General features: G+C 50.0%; 1 protein-coding gene across 1 annotated transcript in view; it reads right to left on the bottom strand.

Annotated features, from left to right (window-relative positions):
* Window positions 1-19,188, bottom strand: part of TMEM132C (transmembrane protein 132C) — a 303,193-nt gene that overhangs the window by 62,082 nt on the left and 221,923 nt on the right. The window lies entirely within an intron of this gene.

Here is a 19,188-nt window from a genome sequence, read left to right as displayed (position 1 = left end):
CAGCGGGTCAGACCCCTCCTTGGGGACGCAGACTGGGAAGCTGGTGAGGATGTGGCAGCTCCAGGGGACCCGGCTGCTCTGTGGCAGCAGTAGGGGCAGTTCGGGCTCAGGCCCTGGGGTCGCTGAGCCAGGCAGACAGGACCACCATTTCCGTGCAGCCCCGTAGAGCAGGTGGGTTTCCCGCCTCTTTCCTCCCCACTGCGTTGTCCCTGGCTCATGTCGCTGACTCTCCTGGAGATGGTGTGACCTGCCCCGCATCCTTCTGCTTCCAGGGAGGAGCTCATTAGCTACAGGGACTCTCTGGTCCCCAAAGAAGCAGTTCGATCAATACCCTAAATCCGAGGTGACCCCACACTATGTGTATTCGGAGCAAGCTTGCCCCAGCAATTGGGATGCTTTGGGAACTAAGATCCACGCTTCTCGTTTTTCAGACAATGAAATTAAGGCCCAGAAAGGGGGCGGCTTGCTCACGACCACACAGTCAGGCTGAAGGAAGCATGTTTGGGGTTGCCCCCGCTGTGTTCTCCACGGCTTTCTTCCCCATGGCAGCTGGAGGCCAAGTGTGGAATCACAGGACACCGAGCCACAGGCTCCCATGCAGGGGTCAGCAAACTGCCGCCCAAGGGCTGAATCCAGCCTGTGGCCCGTTTTTATCAATTGTTTTGTGGAAACACGACTTGTGTGTGCGTGTTTCCATCGGTCTCTGCTGCTTTCGTGTGCCAAGAGCGGGGTTGAGCAATGCTGTTAGGTAGTGGATAGCTGGTGGAACCTAACCTATGTGTTATCTACACTTTTATGGAAAAAGTTTGCCAGCACTTGTTTTAGGAGGTCAGGGGAGGAGAACTTGGAGAGCTTTCTGGAGCTGCTGAACTGATACAATTGTCACTGGTGGAAATAAGAAGGAAGGGCTTCCCAGGCATGCAGTGTGGTCTGGAGGGTGGGCAGGAGTCTGGGGAGCTGGGAAGCCAGGGGTGAGGCCTGTTTGCTGGGCATCGCTGTAAGTGCAGGGGGTATAGCTTGTCCCAGCATCTCCCACTGCCATCAGCTGGGAGGTCTACCTGTTTTCAGGAGAAATGAGGGCAATTTTCCATAGCACCTCAAGAAGGAAACAAGTATGCTTGAAGATGGCATCTCTACTATGCACCAGTCTGGAGAGTGTAGAGTATGGAGAATGCTAGAGAAGGCCTTCCTTTTGCTGGGACAATAAGGACACACCTGCCCAGTGTTTAGGGGGTTTGCTCAGCAACCAGAATGCTAATTCTCCACCTCATCTTGCTCAGTGCTGCTCTGTGGCCAGAGCAGGAGGTAGCAAGGAGATCACCACACTTACCAAAGCCCTGGGACTCATGAATCTGCCTCATGCTCTCTGGGCTGGAAGCAGGGCCCAGAAAAGCATGATTTATGAGATGCTGGATATCCCTCAGGGAGGAGACATAAATCTAGTGTCTAGTGCATCAATCCATGAACGGTGCAATCTCAAGAATGAATTACTTGCCTTGGAAAATGAGGGAGAAGTGTCTGGAATCTGGAGCGTTTCTAAACTAAGAGCCTCAAATCTGCTCAGGCAGCTGAGGCCTGCAGGGTTCTGAGCCTGCTTGACTCAGCCTCCAGAAATTCCTCCCACCTGCTCTGGCCTGGCCTCTCTCTTCCCTGGGTGACAGACTTGCCCTTATTTGGGGGGTTAATGTTACTCTCCTAGCAAGAACACCCACCTTGGCACTTCTTTATCTACAGCAGAGGTAGGTTCAGGCTGAGTATGCTGGAGACATCCAGGGGTTGTTTGATGGACTTTACTCAGCAAACTTCCTTAGTTATGGATGAGACAAAAGTCCAGGTACCCCAAGACCCACCGTGATCCCACGGGATACACTCCAGTTTGCAACACGCCTCCGTCTACACGCATCTTCATTTCATTAGAAAACTCTTTTATGAGCATCGTAATAGTTGACGGCACCTCTGAGACTAAGTTTTGTCATCTGGACGATTGAAATGATGGCATTCCCATTATTCAGAGAGGAACCTGGCAGGCAGGAGGGGCCAGAGTGTCTTACACCCTAGTTGTGTCCTCCTCTGTTGCAATTCTGCTGAAGAAGGGCAGCAGTGGTCCACGAAAAAGAAGCAGTGTTTGTCTTTCCGAATTTGGAAGATGTTGTTATATGATTTCTGTGAGCAATGGGGTTACCTTTCTAGGGTATTCCACTCAAGGTAATATAAGAATAAGGACAATAAGCCATTGTATATGAAATGTTCTCTATGTACCAGGCACTGGACCAGATCCCATGCGTGATTATTTCAAATCCCAATAAAAAGCCCTTTTGGAGGTGATTATGGTTCCTATTTTGCACAAGTGCCAGAACAGAGACTTCCTTGTGTTTCTGCACGCAGGGAGGGTGTTTGCACTACTTGGTCCTCAACCTCCTTCGGTGGATGGGAGGCGATGAATGACTGGGCAAATGTCCATTGGACACCCCACTCCCCCTCCTACCACATGTGAGTCAAACTAAACTTATTCTTGGTTTCATGATAGAAAAAAAATAAATAAAGTCACACTTTGGGGGGAAACTTCAGCTTTCCATGGGCCTGTACAGAATCCTGGGTCAGAGTGACATGAGGGCGTTGCTGGGGCAGAAGGCTGACACAGTTCTGCAGGAGGCCAAAGACCTTGGACCAAGAGAAGAAGAAGCTTTTCTGAGGCCACAGGGACCTCGGGAACCTGTGCAAGAGAAAGGTCAGGCAAGATCAGCCCGATGGTGAGAAGAACCCCAGGGAGGCCCTGGATGAAACATTCTGACTCAAGAGGAGAAATTCCTTTGGGAAGAAAGAGAATCAGCCCCCTTGTTGGTTTCCTTTTGTCCCTTTCTGCCGCTTCCTACTCTCCCTCAGCCCACATGGCTTTTCACTGTTTGATCTCCAAAAACAATATAATGTGATAGATCAAATGAAAATGAATGGAGCCACATTTTGGAAGGGGAGACTTTAGGGATTCTAAGGGGAGAAACTCATATGGGGGCAGTGGTCTCCAGCTCTGTTATGAATGGGCACATGGTCACTTCATTCCAGCCAACAGCTGCCTCATGGATCATGAAAATTTCTTTTTCATCCTGCAGTTTTTCTGTAAATACGTCTGGATTTTAAAATATAAGACCCTTAATGTTTTAGCCACGATGTGGCTCAAGCAGCATCTCTGCTGGCTGTCAGTTTGCTCTCTCTGGCTGAGGAAAGTAGTATTCCTGGATTTCATAGAAGTGCCACACTTGGAGGTGGCAGATGCTGGAGACAATGCAGGTGCAGGGGGAGGATTTTCAAACTGTGGTCCTAGTGCCCTGAGCATACCAAGGTGGTGATGGCGGTGGCTGTGGGACCAGAGCTGGTCCTTAATATCATCCCCTTAGTGTCATCCCCTTTACTCCTGCAACATGAAAAACAGCTCCAACCTTACCTGTTGTAATACTGGGCCTATACAGAATCCTGGGTCAGAGTGACATGAGGGTGGAGTATTTATTTATTTATTTTTAAAAATTTTAAAATTTATTTATTCATGAGAGACACACACACAGAGAGAGGCAGAGTCATAGGCAGAGGGAGAAGCAGGCTCCCTGCGGGGAGTCCAATGTGGGACACCATCCCAGGACCCCGGGGATCACGACCTGAGCCGAAGGCAGGCACTCAACCACTCAGCCACCCAGGTGCCCCAAGAAGTATTTATTTAAAAGATGAAGGGAGAAATAGAAGGAGGGAAAAGGTGGGAAAGAAGGAAGAGATGGAAGAATGAAGGAAATAGGGGATTGGAATCAAGATTATAACACACAACTCTGCCAAAGAAATGCAGCAGGCAGTACGATCATGCTGTGGGCTTCCAAACAGACCTTCTGAGTTCAAACCCTGGCCTCACTAGCTGGGTACCTACGTGCAACTCAGCCTTCTTTTCCCTGTTTGCAACCTGGGGACACTACTCCTTCCCATATCACAGGGTTGATATGAAGATATGCACCGGAGTGAGGAACTATCATGCACTGAGAACATTTTCACACTAGCAAATATCAATAAATGTTAACTATCCTTGTTTTCAGCAGGACTTGAAGATACATTTGTCCTCACTGACTGGATGTTTGACTGCCTGAAGGCCCCTTGAAAACATGCCCCCTAGGACTGGTCCAGGAGCATCTTGAGAACAAGCCACAGCAGAGATGCTACGTCTGCCATTCAATGCATACTGGGGTTCATTCAGATTTGCATTTACTCCATAGCTGTCCCGGTAGACGATACCACGGTAAAACACATTTCTCTGGAAGAGGGAGACCAAGAAAGAAGAAATTTGTCTGCAGTTCTGTCTGTGGTTGGTGCCTTCCTGCTGTCTCTGAGCTGAGAGAAATCTTCCCTAAGCTTTTGCTTGGAAGGAACTAAGAGCCCTCCATGCCCGCCCATCTGGGGCGCGTGAGACTACTGGAGTAATAAAGAGAAGAATTTAAACACTTAAGTGACTCCAGAGAGTGCCCAAGCACCACCACTTGCTAAATCAATACTGTAGATTTATTGCAGTAACCCTTGAAAGAAATTTTCAAAATTGGCTTAAAAAAAAAAAGCTCTTTACTCAAAAACAAATAAATTCCCCCAATAGTCATAATAAAGTTTGGACTACTGGAAACCCAATTTACCAAACCTTTTAGCTATTGAACTCTATCTATTTTCTATCCCAGAAAACGGAGTCTGGGTGTGTGTGTGTGTGAAGAGGCCAGCAGGACTTTACCTCCCCACTTATGGGGTGTCAGCCCCTTTTGACAGCATAATGCCTGCAGAAAGAAATGAGGCTAACAAAATTAAGAAATCAACTTCGTAATAGGGAAGCTGGTCCAGGAGAACAAGTCATTCGGCCCAGGCTTTTATTTTATTCATTCTACTTTATGTGAATTTCATGAAGGCAAAGGACACACACTTCCCCTCCGGGAAGGCTTTATTAGATAGTCCTATTGACCCAAGGTCAACTTGATGCCCTGAGGATCTCTGAGAGCTCTCCACGGTGCTGAAGGATTTCAGCTCATGAGGCGTGTAGCATGCAACAGAGCACCTTGGGCTGGCAGACAAAATGGAACTTGACAAGTGCCTCAAAATGATGAAAAAGTGTGAGAAAAAAGACACGGAGAGTAGATGGGAGCAAAATAAAGTTACAAGAACCTGGGACAAAACCAGTTGTTTTGTCATCCAAAAAGATGGTGCCAAAACTGTCATTGTCAACTGTCCTTGATTCTTTGCATCATGCACCCTAAAATTCAAAGGGCTGAGTGGAGATATCTGATTGGCTGTGATCACACACCCTAAAATATGCCAGGACTACTGGGGAGGGATCTGGCCTGCTCTTGAGGGAGTCAACTCTTTCATCCCTGCTTTCTGCAATTAGCATGCAAGACAGAATTCAGAATGCAGGTTAATAGAGAAGGGCAGATGGGGGAGCAAAGCCTTCAAGATTGTCCTGTTTCCAAGCACTCTTGGACTAGATTATGAGTTTGGACTTAAAAAAGCCTAAAATGTTACAGGAGCAAGAAAACATATGAAGGAATGAGGAGAGTGCTCTACTGCAAATCACATTGATACCAATGACATTGCTTCAAAGGAGAATCACAGCCCTCATGGAAATAACCTGAGCCTTCTTGTCCTATAAAGCAGGGTTCTCAGGCTTGGCTGAGTGTTGTAATCACCTGGGGAGAGTAAGAGAATACATTATTGATAGCTGGGTCTACCCTGGACCAATGGAATCAGAATCTTAAGATTGGTGGCACTCAGACATTAGTACTTTTCACAGCTCAGGTGATTTTAATGTGTGGCTGCAGTCAACAATGACTGCTATACACAGAAAAGATTCTCTGGAATTGCCAAGCATCTCACTTCCTAATTATTATGACTTTTTTTTTTTTTTTGCATCCTAGTGTCTATACAGCTGGGTAGGTATTGCAACCACGGGCTCTGAAATCAGGCACACAGGTTGGAATTCTGATTTCACACTTTAGTGGGGTTGGGAGTGATCCTGGGTAAATTACTTTACCATTGGTAGTAATCCTGAATTATTTGGTGAAGGAGCTTTAAAAAACTGATGTCTGAGTTCCACCTTTGGGATTCTACTTTCATTGGTTAGGAGTGAAGCCTGGCATTCTTAAGGTGATCCTAATATGCAGCAAGGATTGAAAACCACTAACTTCACCTCGATAAGAATAGGTTTCTTGTTCTGTGCTAATCCAACCTCATGAGACCATTGCAAGGAAAAATGGCATAACACACGTGTAGAACATACAAAGCAAATATCCACCAAATGGTAGTTATTATGGCTGTAATATTTCTGCTGTTCAGTAACCTGGCAGGACTTGAAAACCTTTGTCCACCTGAGGCCACAAGTCCTGGGATTTGATGAATGCAGCAGGTGGGGGAAAAGCAGGACTTTACCCAAGCCCCTCAGGTCCTGACCTAACTGTCCCTCCTGGGTGTCATGTTCACATCCAGCTCTGCCTCTGAATTTGGCTGGCCCAGATCCTGTCACTTACTTTCCTTGGTGTAGCATGGTGGGTAAGTGTGAGCCCAGGCTGTGGAGGCAAAGCCCTGGGTGTGAACTGTACACCTCGCCTTGGGACATTGCTCTTATTACTCATGGCCCCAAACCTCAGTCTCCTCATCTCTGAAATGGGGATATACACCTTGGTCTTGCAGGGTGTCATGCATATTTAGGAAGGTAAATGTGCATGTTTTACACATTGTGTAAATGTTGGCAACTGACCCAATTAGTAAAAGTAAAAGAAACTGGGGTATGTGAGATGGACACCAGTAAGCTGAACAAAGCCATAGAGCAAGCAGAGCCCATCACAGATGAGGAGAAAGAACATGGAGGCATCCAGCTCTTCTAGACCCTTCCTGTGGGAAAGCTCCCCCCTTGACCCTACTGACCCCAGGGACTCCTGGGCCACACAGTGGCTCAGCTGTGCACAGGCACTCCTGCTAGCTTGTATTTTCCACACAGCCTGCAGTTTCCTTAACCTCACATACCAGGAATTGATGACATATTCATTCCCAAGCAGCTGAAATTTTAGCTAAATTATGTCACACTTCAAGAAGTGTAGCTGCCCAGAGGACGTTGGAGGTCCTGGTAGAAGAGGCATGGATCCAACCATCATCCCAAGGCTCTTGGGGTTCTGTAGTTACTGTGTTGAGTTTTCTGATGCTGCCATGGTGGCCTCTACCCCCATGGAAAAGCACTGAGTCCCTTCAGATCCAGTTGGGACATGAGGATGCCTGGATACAAGATCATATAGAACAAGAGAGACCCAGCCATCCTAGCGCCAAGCTGCTGTGCCTGATACATTTTGCTCTATAAGAGAGCCTAGGGAAAGCCAATAAAGGGATTGCCCATAAAAGTCCTCTTTATTGTGTGAAAAAAAAAAGTCATTTGAAGACAGTGAACTTGGGACAGTTTGTTACACAGCAACACAGAAGGGATGCAGGCTCTGACTGATACAGTTCTTTTATGGCTTTTGAATAACCTCTGCACTTTCCCAGCAGGATATAGCAGAGGTCGAACAGAATCAGCCAGGCATGCCAGGGGCGGAGAGGGCCTGAGGAGCCCACGCCACTGCCTGGACTCCCACAGCTCTACGTGGTACAGGGGAGCAGCAGAATTTTCACCTAGTGCCAGGGAAGATTACTGGTCTGCTGACAGAGAGAATGGAAGCAGGCCCCGAGCTGGCCTCGGTCTCCTGCAGAGGGGTGGTGCACTCAGAGATCAGGTGGAAACATGGAAACATCATGAATGTCAGAGCAGAACAGTGACCACACACAGCACAGGATGGCTCCCCTGTGGGTGAAGCAGGAAGATGGAATATCTATCTGAAGACCTAACCCCACAGTCCAAAGTCACCTGACTCTTGCCACTGGGCCCGTCTTGAGGGAAATCAGGTAGAGCTCAATAAACCGACAGGCTGTGCTGAAACGTGAAATGCCTTAGCAACCTTGGAATCAACCAGATTGACTTTTCTGCCGTGGAGCAGAGGGGGCATCTAAGGCAGACACCAAGTGCAATGACAGATGAGAGAAGAACGTTGTAGATATTGTTCTGCACCCTGGAGTTTGCAGACTGGAAATCCACCCAGTGCCATTGTTAGCGGATGTTGAATGCGGTGTAACAAATGAGTGACCATTCAGAGCCTTGCCTTGGGATTAGCAACCGGAAAGTCACTTCCATCCTCCACGTTTCAATAATTCAGTGTCCTTCTCCCCCTGCACTGCTCCTTGGCTACTATTTCCTTCCCAACTTTTTTTTACTTTGGCCTCTTTAGTATTAGTCAAAGACTCCAAATTTCTTTCTACCTCAGTGCCTTTGCACTGACTTTCCCCAGACACCACGATGGGTCACCCATCACTGCATTCACCCCATTATCCCTGGCTCACTCAGCCACTTTATCTGCATCACCACATGACACATTAGGCATTTATATGCATTTGGTCATTCACCATCTGCCTCCCTTTCTGAAGCGCAAGCTCCGTCAGAGCAAGGACACTGCGCTGCCACTGTTAAGTCCTCATGGTACATCACAGCACTGACCAGAGGAGGCGCTCAGTAAATACTTTCGAATGAATAATGAATGAGCGATTCCTCCAGAAGCCAAGTTCGCTGATATTCACACTTTGCTTTCCTCCCACTGGTCAGGTTAATATTAATTTCCACTCAAGGAAGGAGGTGGAGTCTCTGCTTAGTGGAGAGAAGGGGGCAGAAGCATCCTTTGAAGCTATCAGCCTTCCCAGAAGAGTTGAACTCTTTCCAAGAGAGAAGCCAAAAGCAGAGCCCGTTGGAGACCTTCCAGGAAAGACACGCTCCAAGGTCCACTACTAAAACTTTGTGTTTTCTGAATATCACAGAAGACAGAAATTGGATCCGCTCCAAAGCTTGCTATTGAATTTTATGCCTGCTGAGCTCCACTAAATACATAATGGGAGGCTGAATTAACTATGCAAAAGTATAATTTACAGTTAATGTTTATAATTGATGAGTTGAGGGTCTCAGTGGCAGCAAGAGCTGCTCAAACAGGAAGAACCAGAAGGGATATAGGGGAAGTTTTACTTTTAGAATGGAAGGCGTGCTCCGCCCAGCACCAAGCCGTTCGTCTGCCCAACGTCTACCAAGCACCTGCCTTGTGCCAGGCACTGCCATCCAATGCCACAGACAAAGAGCGAGGGCCCTGCAGTCCACAGCAGGTCACAAACCTCCAAGAGGAGCAACCCCAAACTTGCTCTCAGTTCCCTGTTCATTTGGCTAAAGCTGCAGCGAGGAGACTGACCAGAGTGAACACAGATGCCGCACGTCGCGGGGCCACTCTGCTCTCGTCCCTGCTCCCCTCCTGCAGCACGAGCTGCTGCAGTGTTTTCCAAGCAGGCGGAGCTGCCGCAGAGTTGAGCAAGGAGTCTAATTGTTGCTCGACCACTTCTCTTTTTAGTGGGGGGTCCATATTACCCCCACTCAGGAAATGCTACACTAACCACCTCTGCCCCCTATTTCATCTCCCCAGGCCCAGTTGCATGACAGAATTACTTGGCGAGCTTTTTAAAAAACACCAATCCTTTTCCGAAACACCTCTTCCTCTCTCCCCTTCAGATTCAGCTGATGTGTAGCAGCGAGAACTGCTCAACTGATGTCGCCAGAGGGGATATAATTTTTTCTTCTTTTGTTGAATCTTCTAGGGTATCCCTATGTGCAGCGAGGGTTAAGAAGAAATGTTTATTGTTTTTGTTGTTGTTTTAAGGGAATAGCTTCAAATATAGAGACCTGATTCTTGTAGCAAATGCAGCCACAGCCAGATGACAGTCTCATCCGGAGCATACAATCAGGAGCTGGCCTAGGTGGCCTGGACCACTGCCTCTGCCTCAGTTTCCGCCCCCTTGCCCTCGAAGGGCCCATTTTGCTGGATGCTGCTTACACTGTGGTCGTAAGTCAGAAAATCAGACCCACGCCAGGCAGTTCTGCAAGGGGGTTTAGCTGTAGTTATAGAGGCTTTGGGTGGGCAGAAAGGACAAATGGGATGCCGACGCACCTGGAGATTAAGAATGGGAAGAAGCTCTTCCTACAAAGGGCAAGGGGTGGGGGTGGTGCGCGCAGGAGCTAGGTCACGGAGGGAGAATTACATCCACACTGAGAGCTTCCCCATAGGAACTGGAGCCACAGGGAGGGACCCCATGCCCAAGACACCATCAGAAGCACAGAAGGCACCAGATACCCTGACTCCTTTCTTCCATCCAGTCTCTCGCCAGGGCCTCCCACTGGCTGACCTTAGCCAGAACCCAGGTGGCATGGGATCCTGGAAAGCATCCAGTTTGGAGGGTCACAGAGCGAGGGAAGGGCAAGGATCAGATTGGAGATGGGACAGGCAGACAGCCGGCACACATTCCTTCCAAAGCCCCATCACAAACACGCTACCTGGGCAATCGCAGGGCCACCCAAGGGTTGGAGAAGGTGTCCTAAAACAGTGATTTGTGAGCTGCGGCTGGATCAATAAGTGGGGGGAAGCCAGGGAATCTGGCAAAGGGGATCTGAGGCCAAGGAGACCCTTTACAGAGCGAAGGAAGACCAGTGGGCTGGAGCCCACCAAGCACCAGTGTGGACAAGTAGTCCAACACCTGCAGGAGGAAGCTTGAGGCGAGCCTGGCATCCTGCGTCACTGCTGGTGGTGCAGAGCCGGGTGGGGGGGGGCAGGGACATCATTTACACCCATTCCTTTAACGGTTTAAAATCCAGTGTTTTTTTTTTAATTTCAGAGATTTTATTTATTTATTCATGAGAGACTCAGAGAGATGCAGAGACACAGGCAGAGGGAGAAGCAGGCTCCCTGTGGGGAGCTTCATGTGGGACTCCATCTCAGGACCCCAGGATCACTCCTTGAGCCGAAGGCAGATACTCAACCACTGAGCCATCCAGGTGGCCCTAAAATACAGTGTTAATAAATGTCAGGTCCCTGTTTTATGTTAAGGAAAGAAGAAATGTTGAGAAGGCATCACACTGGGTGCATGCGTTGAAGGAACGGCCCCAGCTGGGCTTCCGGGAGCAGGTGAGGAGGAGTGTGGGGTTTGAGATGGGCAGACATGCAGGACAAGCCCTGCGGGGGGGTGCAGCCTCTGAAGGATGTGTGGTGGTAGTGGAGTGAAAGGATTGGCTGGGACGATCCCTCTGGTCCCAGCGAGGAGAGTGGGTAGCTCAGTGGAGGGTGGTGGCACCCTGCGGGGCGGGCAGAGAACTCTATCAGTGCTCATGCTGGAGGGGACATGGGGCCTCAGGGGGACCAAGGGTCCGTGTGGCTCAGCACAAGCAGCTTCTTTCTTTACCATCGTCTTTGGAGACGTGTGTGGGTTACAAAGAGGATCACTCTGCCTGATAGGAAGGGCTCCTGGTTCCTCAGGCTTTTGCTCATATTCCCATCCTCGGGTGGCCGGTCTTCCCCAGCGCAGTAAGTGGCAGCGCCGTCCTCCAGCTGTTCCAGCTGGATAACTACAAATAATGACCGGTGCCCCCTGCGCTGCAGGCCGCCCTGTCCCTGCTCCTTCGGCCAGGCCTGCGGGCTCTGCCTCCAAACACGCCGTGCATCTGCCCACTGCTCTGTGGCCTCCCTGTGACTGCGTCCATGCAGGCCCTTGTCCTCTCTCTCTCCTGGACCTTTGTGGCCGCCTGTATGCCCAGACCCCACTCTTGTCTCACCACAGTCTGTGCTCGGCTCCACAGTCAGGGGCATCTTTCCGTAATGTCACAACAAGACCTCGCACATCCTTAGACGTCTGTCTGTCTTCCTACCCTGGTGAGAGTACAGCCTAGAGTCCCTTCCTGGTCACATCCTCTCCCGCCGACCTTGTCTTCTGTGTTTCCTGTGCTCCAGCTGCTCTTTGCATGCCTGGCTCTGTCTGGTCACTCAGCAGAGAAGCCAGCGCCTTCCAACACTTACATGCTCAGCACAAGGACACCCTCCCCTCCAGTACCCACACTCCAGGACCAATCATGTGTCCAGGTGTTCAGTCTGCACTGTTCACTGCCAGAGAGGTTGTCTGGCATTTTCTGTCTTCCCTATCAAGATGTGAGCTTCTTGAGATGAGAAACTTTGTCTTTGTCTCTGCTGTACCCCCAGGCCTATGGAGGTGCCTGGTGGTATAGGACGAGAGGAACACATCTCTATTTGGTAAATGAATGAACCCATTGCTCTGCTGTACCTCCAGCCCCATCATTCCGGGTTAACGTCAGTGCCCTTTGCATCAGCCGTGCATCCTGGGCACTCACCTGCTCTTTCCTAGCAACACATGTTGGAAACATTCCAGAAGGGCACACCCAGTGGGCCCAGCTGACTCAGGGAAGCAAGAGTAGGCTGGAGACATGGTGGGGCTGGGGGAGGAAACTCACTCCTGGACATGGATTGCTGTGACGCAGAGCTACCGAAATTCCTCAAGAACTTGCACTCTGTCACTGCTCGCTACGGAAATCAAATCCTGCCTAGGGCCCAAGGGGCGGCCCAGCTTCCCTTGCAGACGTTCTTTGTGCTTTCCAGAGGCGCTTCTGTGTCCCAAAGACAGGCACGGGGCCGAGCCTCCCTCCTAACTGAACTAAGTATGTTTGCACCACTTGGCACATCCCGTTTAGGAAGAGCTTTTATTAAGTGTTCTTAATAGAAACTAGATGAGCTGAAAAGAAGCACCTCCGCCACAGAGAGAGAAGTCTTCAGGGATGCTAATGGCTCGTCCTCCAGACATGACAAAGCATGTCAGGAAATCAGCGTTAACAGATGACTTTCAGTGGGAACGGCTGGTGAGTGGAGACGGGGAAGTCCTGCTCTGTGTAGGGGCGCAGATCCCTCAGGGCTGTGCCGTCCGTCACCCCAGCACCCACGTAAAGGCAGCCCCGTGTGACAGGACACTGGGTCAGGGATCAGGACATGGCGTGGCCCTGATGTAGTGGCTATTTCTCATTTCTGAGCTTCCCAGTGCCCACCCAGTTTATATGATTTAATAGCATGGTGGTTCCCTTTTGGAGAATTCTCCGCCTCCTACTGTACTGAGCTGTGATGGGAGGTTGATGTCTGGTGGTTACCCCCCTCGCCCCCACTTTAAAGACAGAGTAGCCGAACCCCCCACCTGTCCTGCTCCGGATGGCCGGCCTGGCTTCACGAGGCGGACGAGCCCTGCTGGGACCTCGCCAACAAGTGTGGCAAGGAAGGGAGTCGAGAGGGAGCGGCTGCGTTAGGCCGTCGTTCTGGCCGGCGCCAGCTGATTTCCTGCCTCGAAGTCCCTACTACCCTTGCTGTCATCCCGGCCTCTCCCTGGGGCTCAGGCTCCCCTGGAGGAAAAGCAGGACGTGGTCAAATGACCAGTTACCCCTGTGCTGTGCTCGGGCGTCCTGGGCGCTGGGTGCTCCCCGCAGCAGACACCAGCTCGACGGGGAGCTGGAGCCCTGAGACAAGGAGCTTCGGAAGGCGCCCCCGCCCCCTGGAGCTACCTGGAAGCCGCCTCTAACTCTAAACGGTTCCTCACGTTGCGACGCCAGGGCGGGCTGGCGTGGAAGGCAGGCAGATGCCATGAACAAATGTCTCCCCTGTGAGCCATCACCAGACACAGCAAGAGAACCAGATACTGGGGGAAAACGCGGCGGATGGAAAAATAAACGGAGGATCAAATCCGCATTTCCCCACTGTGTTCTCGGGGGAGCTGTGTTTTCCTCTCGGTCTGGCTGACCACGATGACGCATGGTAAGGAAGGCCTGGTGCTGGCGAGCGGTTCTCTCCCTCTCAGACGGGAGGAGAGGGATGCAACCCTCCAGGATCTGGTCTCAGCTCCCTCAAGCAGCTGCCACCCAGAGCCAAGGGGGAGTTTGCAAATCAAAGGCACTGAAGCCGGTGCTGTTTAGCTGAGACGATCCAAAGGGACCTGGAATTTAGTAGAAGCCATTCTTAGGTGTCTGGAAGCTGCCCAAAGAGAGAGTAAAGATGCTGAAATGAACCTTGTCCTTTGAGAAATCAGTTTAAAGGCTGCAATTTCATCGTAGAATAAGCTACGTTTAGGTGGACTCCCTGGACAGAGGGCTGTGGGGAATTGAATAATACTGTGTTCACTCCGGCAATGGAAACATCATCCTCACTGAAAAATAGTCTCAATCCCTGGGCCCTTGTGCACTCAAGCATCAGGAAGCCACCGAGACAGCCGTTCCTGCTCACTTTCTGCAGTCCTCCGCCTGGCACAGGAGGGCTGGCAGCTCTGAGCGCCCCCAGGTGCCGGGCAGGCGGTCTCTGGCCACTTGCACCTGTTGAGATCCACGTGTGCTCCTTCACCAATGAGCTACTGCGTGTCTGTGCTGGGCAAGGCCGGGTTTTGAGGAACCAGGGACCCAACAGCAATAGAACGAAGCCCCTCTTCCTGCCAGAGCTTTCCTTCTGGTGCAGGGGAGCAGAGCACTAACCGGGGTGGTGGGGAGGTGGACAGCACACAGAGCCACAACAGGAGGAAGTTACCTCTGGGGCCGGGCAGGAGGGAGCACACATGGTGAAGCCACCCAGGTAGGCCACCACTCAAAAGAGCACCGGGAGTCCAAGCACCTTCTGCCCAGCCGGGGGTGGGAGCTGGGCGCGCAGGTCCGGGAGGCGTATTGGTGATGGTGAACAGTCGGCACCCGCACAGAGCTTGCTGGGTGTCAGGCCCCGCTCCAAGCACGGGGTATTCATAAAGGCCCTTTGAGGTGAGTCCTGTAGTTATCCCTCCTTTCCAGATGCGGAAAGTTTAGGTGCCCCGGCCAAGGCCGCACTGGTAATAGGGGGATGAGGCTCAGATCCAGGCTGTCACGTGTTCCTGCATCAGAGAGCTGCTCAGAGCCCCGGGGCGTCTGTGTCGGGAGCCGATTCGGGCCTTTCTGTGCACCCTGCGCCGGCCCTTCATGCCGTGCAAGTTGCCCTGGAAGTTGGCGGTAATGGGCAGGAGGTTTCCAGACCAGGAAAATGAAGACAGCGTCGCGCGGCAGGGCCAAGTCTGAAGTCTGGACGGGAGGGCCTGCAGTCCTCGTGAGTTTGGGGGCGTCCACAAGCTTAGTATTTCTCAGAGACTCCCCTGTGCCTTCTCCGCCCGGGACTGTTCTGATCGCCACCACCACAGACCGGGGGCTTGTTAGCAGCATGAATGTATTTTTCACAGTCCTGCAGGCCGGAAGTCCAAGACCAAGGCACCTGCCCATGCAGCAGTGAGGACTCTCTTCCCAGTTCACAAGGCAGACGGGGCTGGGGAGCGCTGGGATCTCCGACCCCATCATGGGCTCCACCCTCATGACCTGATCCCCTCCCCAAGCTCCCCGCTCCTAATACCATCACAGTAAGGGGTAGGCTTCAACATCTGAATTTAGAGATGCTTTAGTCCACAGCACCTGGCCTCCCTAGCCCGGGACTCAGTGACCCACTGGTGGGATGGGGACACTGTTCAGAACGGAAGCTCCTGGTGCCGGCTGCACTGTGAGTAATAAGCTGTCTCAATCTATTTGAGTCCATTGTTCCTTTACCAGTTGCACTTCTGCAAGCGTGGCAAGCAGACGTGAGAAAGTGCTGGCCCATTTGACATTCAGCTTCCTGAATTAATGATCAAAATGGGCAATAAATAATGTGAACCTATGACTATAAAACTTGACAAAGTGCTATAATGAGAAGGTCATAGGGAGCCTATAACGGGGTGGAGATGTGGGGAGGGGCAGTGAGGGTCAAGAAAATCTAAACTGACACCAAGGAAATGAACGGGGGCTTGCAAAAGCATAGCTAGCAGAAGGGGCAGCATGTGCAAAGCCCCCGAGGTGGGTTGGACAGAGGAGAGTGAGGGCGTGTGTGTAGGCAGAGGGATGCAGGCTGTAGAAACATCTTGATCCTGAGGGCAAAAGGAGGCCATCTGGGGGTTGGGAGCAAGGCAGTTGCCAGGAGATGGTCAATAGATGGGGCCCTCACACTTTGTGCTAACTCCTGCTTTGTTTCTTGTGTCTTGTGCCTTTGTATTTTGCATCAGGAAAGCTGCTTATTTTCTGTCCACCTGGGAAGTCTGTTGACCCCCTCCATGCAATGAACCAGTGGGAAAATCTAGGACCCCTCATGGAGCATGATATGTGCTGGCATCCCTGTCTGCCAGCCAGTTCCAGCCGCTCAGCCAGGCAGCTGCAGCCTGGAGCCCTGCCACAAATGTCCTCGTAAAATCAGTGCAAGCCTGGCCTGCAAGAGGTAGACCCATGAGTCTGCACACAGCCCCTGACTTTCTCCTCAGCATCCTTCACACACCAGGTCAGGGTTTGGGTTCCTGTAGCCCAAGGTGATTGACGACTGAAAGGCCCCAATTATTCCTACATCAGTTGGTAACAAGATAGAGAAGTACACACATACATGTATATTCGGAAGGGGATTTTACAGCCATCTGGTGCCTGAGCTTCATTTCTCTTAGACTCTGGATCACTTCTTCATCTTTAACATGGGATCAGGTGTCCACCTGCCAGGGTCTGAACCCAGATGAACTGAGTTGATATGTATTACGTGCCTCGGACGGACTCTGACCCGGAGTGAGAGTGAGTACTCTTCGGGTGTGATGCGTGGTTGTCTTTTTACTACGTCTCCAAACTCAGGGCACACATTGGGCACAAGTCCTGCGTGGATCCCTGGCTTAGTGAACATTGTACCTGTCCAATGTGCAAACTTAATATTTTGAAGGCCCTGGGAATTGTGCCAAATTTGCCATGTACTGATAATGTAGCATTTGACATGGAAAGGCTCACCAGAACCCAAGCAGTTAACCGAAGATCAGCCCTAGGTGACCTCACCAGTGACAACTCCCTTGGCCTCGAGCTACTTCGAACTTTGGGGATCTCGCTCTCGTGCAGGATGGGGAGCTCACTCCCAGAACGGGAGAGATCAACACTGAAGTAACAAGGTAGAGTGGTTTTGAAGGAGAAAAAAACTGCCTTCTGACTGATTGCCTTGAAGGAAAAAAAGAACCTATTTTTGTACATCATTTACCAATCATGCCGTACAAGTGTTTATTTTTAGTACATTTTATTTTTTTTCATAAAATTGCTAATGCCAAAGTTTTGTATTAAAATTTAAAAAAAAAAAAAGGTATATGACCTTTGGCCAAATCTAGGTACCTTTGTTCTATTATTTACCTTGATTTTCCTATAACTGGCCTATAACCTTTTTATTAGACTTACATTCATTTAATAGAGAATTTTATACCAACATATCAAGTTAGACATGAGGTCTAGTTGCCAGGACGGCATAAACCAGCTGATGCAGGAGAAAGCCCTGAGTCCCCCCACTTTCTCTCTCTCTGGGATTTGACTGATTGGATGCCACCACATGCATGATCCAAATCAAGTCATTGTATGTGATACTCTGGGGATGATGCTTTTGTGGCTTAACTGGCCACCAACACTTACTGTTGCCAACACCCACTGCAAGCGCCACCATCAAGAGGGAACGTTCTGAAAGGAGGCTGCACTGAGAAACTGCCCCATTTGCTTCCTCCTCTGTGGCCTAAAGGATGTGTGAGGGGTGCCCTATGTGAGGAGTGATGATCACGCACTCAGAATCAGGACAAACATTATATGGTCTCATTCATTTGGGGAATATAAAAAATAGTGAAAGGGAATAAAGGGGAGAGGAGAAAATGTGAGTGGGAAATATCAGAGAGGGAGACAGGACATGAGAGACTCCTAAGTCTGGGAAATGAACAAGGGGTGGTGGAAAGGGAGGTGGGCAGGGGGTGGGGGGGACTGGGTGATGGGCACTTGATGGGATGAGCACCGGGTATTATTCTATATGTTGGCAAATTGAACACCAGGAAAAAAAAAAAGAGAGAGAGAGAGAGAGAATCAGGCTCTCCAGGTCCCTAGCACTGTGCGTCCTGTCCACCTGCCCCCACACTGTGATCTCTGCACCCTAAGGCTGTGAGCACCTGCCAGGAAGATTGTCTCTCTTGCAACCCTTGGTGGCTGGTGCTGCAGACAGGTCACCTGGACGGGAGCCCAGCGTGGCTGGAGACAGGCGTTCAGGTGAAAGAGAAGCAGGCCACAGCAAACAAGCCCATGTGCACCCAGCTTGCCCCCTGGGGCTTTCCCTACAGTCTTGCATCAAGTACCTTCAAACCCGCTCAAACCCGCTGTCCTCCTTCCTGCTTCACTTCTGCTTAACACTAGCCACAAAGTTTCTTTCCACAAAAGGGGTGATTATTTCCCTTAAAAAGCAAAGAAAAAAAAAAGAGTAAGATGTAGGGGGAAAGTCTCCCAGATCATTAAGGAATATTTATGTCTGGAGAGCTGTTTGGTGGGTTTTTCTGCTTATGTAATAGTGGGAAAAGGCGAGCTGGATCCCAGTTCACCCTGGAGCTGATAATCCTTTTACCCACAACACAGAAGAATTCTGGTCTTGCAAACTAGGTCAGAGATTGCTAAATATATCCTGCTAAGTATATCTTTACAATGTGCACACTGTATTTATATAAACACAATATATTCATATAAATACATTATATAAATTACGTACCAACATGCCTCATGTGTGTTGTTAGGGTATATTTGGCTACTGTAATCATTTACCATTTTTTGGTTACCTCAGAAAGATATTTTTATTTTTTTTTAATTTTTAATTTAATTTAATTTAATTTAATTTAATTTAATTTATTTTATTTTATTTTATTTATTTATGATAGGCACACAGTGAGAGAGAGAGAAAGGAAGAGACACAGGCAGAGGGAGAAGCAGGCTCCATGCACCGGGAGCCCAACGTGGGATTCGATCCCGAGTCTCCAGGATCGCGCCCTGGGCCAAAGGCAGGCGCCAAACCGCTGCGCCACCCAGGGATATTTTTAAATGTAGCACATGCACACAGTAACAAAAAAACATCGGACACTGGAAAACAGAGATGATCAAATGGAGTTTGAAGGTCCCTTCACCTTGCACAGCTTCCCAAAGATCCAGTGTCCATTTGCTAGGATATACTTTAATTTTATTTTATTTTTACCTTTTTTTTTGTTTGTTTGTTTTTGACTTCTTAATTGTAGTAAAATACACGTGACATAAAACTTAGCACCTTCCCCAGGTTTGGGCGTACGGCCGGCTACTGGTGGTGAATCCATTCCTGCTCTTGTGCAGCCACCACCACCTTCTTCTGCAGAACCCATTTCGTC

This window comes from Vulpes lagopus, chromosome 14 (genome assembly GCF_018345385.1).
Source record: "Vulpes lagopus strain Blue_001 chromosome 14, ASM1834538v1, whole genome shotgun sequence".
In the NCBI taxonomy this organism is placed as follows: Eukaryota; Metazoa; Chordata; class Mammalia; order Carnivora; family Canidae; genus Vulpes; species Vulpes lagopus.
Note: the sequence above shows the minus strand (reverse complement) of the source record. Positions and strands in the feature narration are given on the sequence as shown.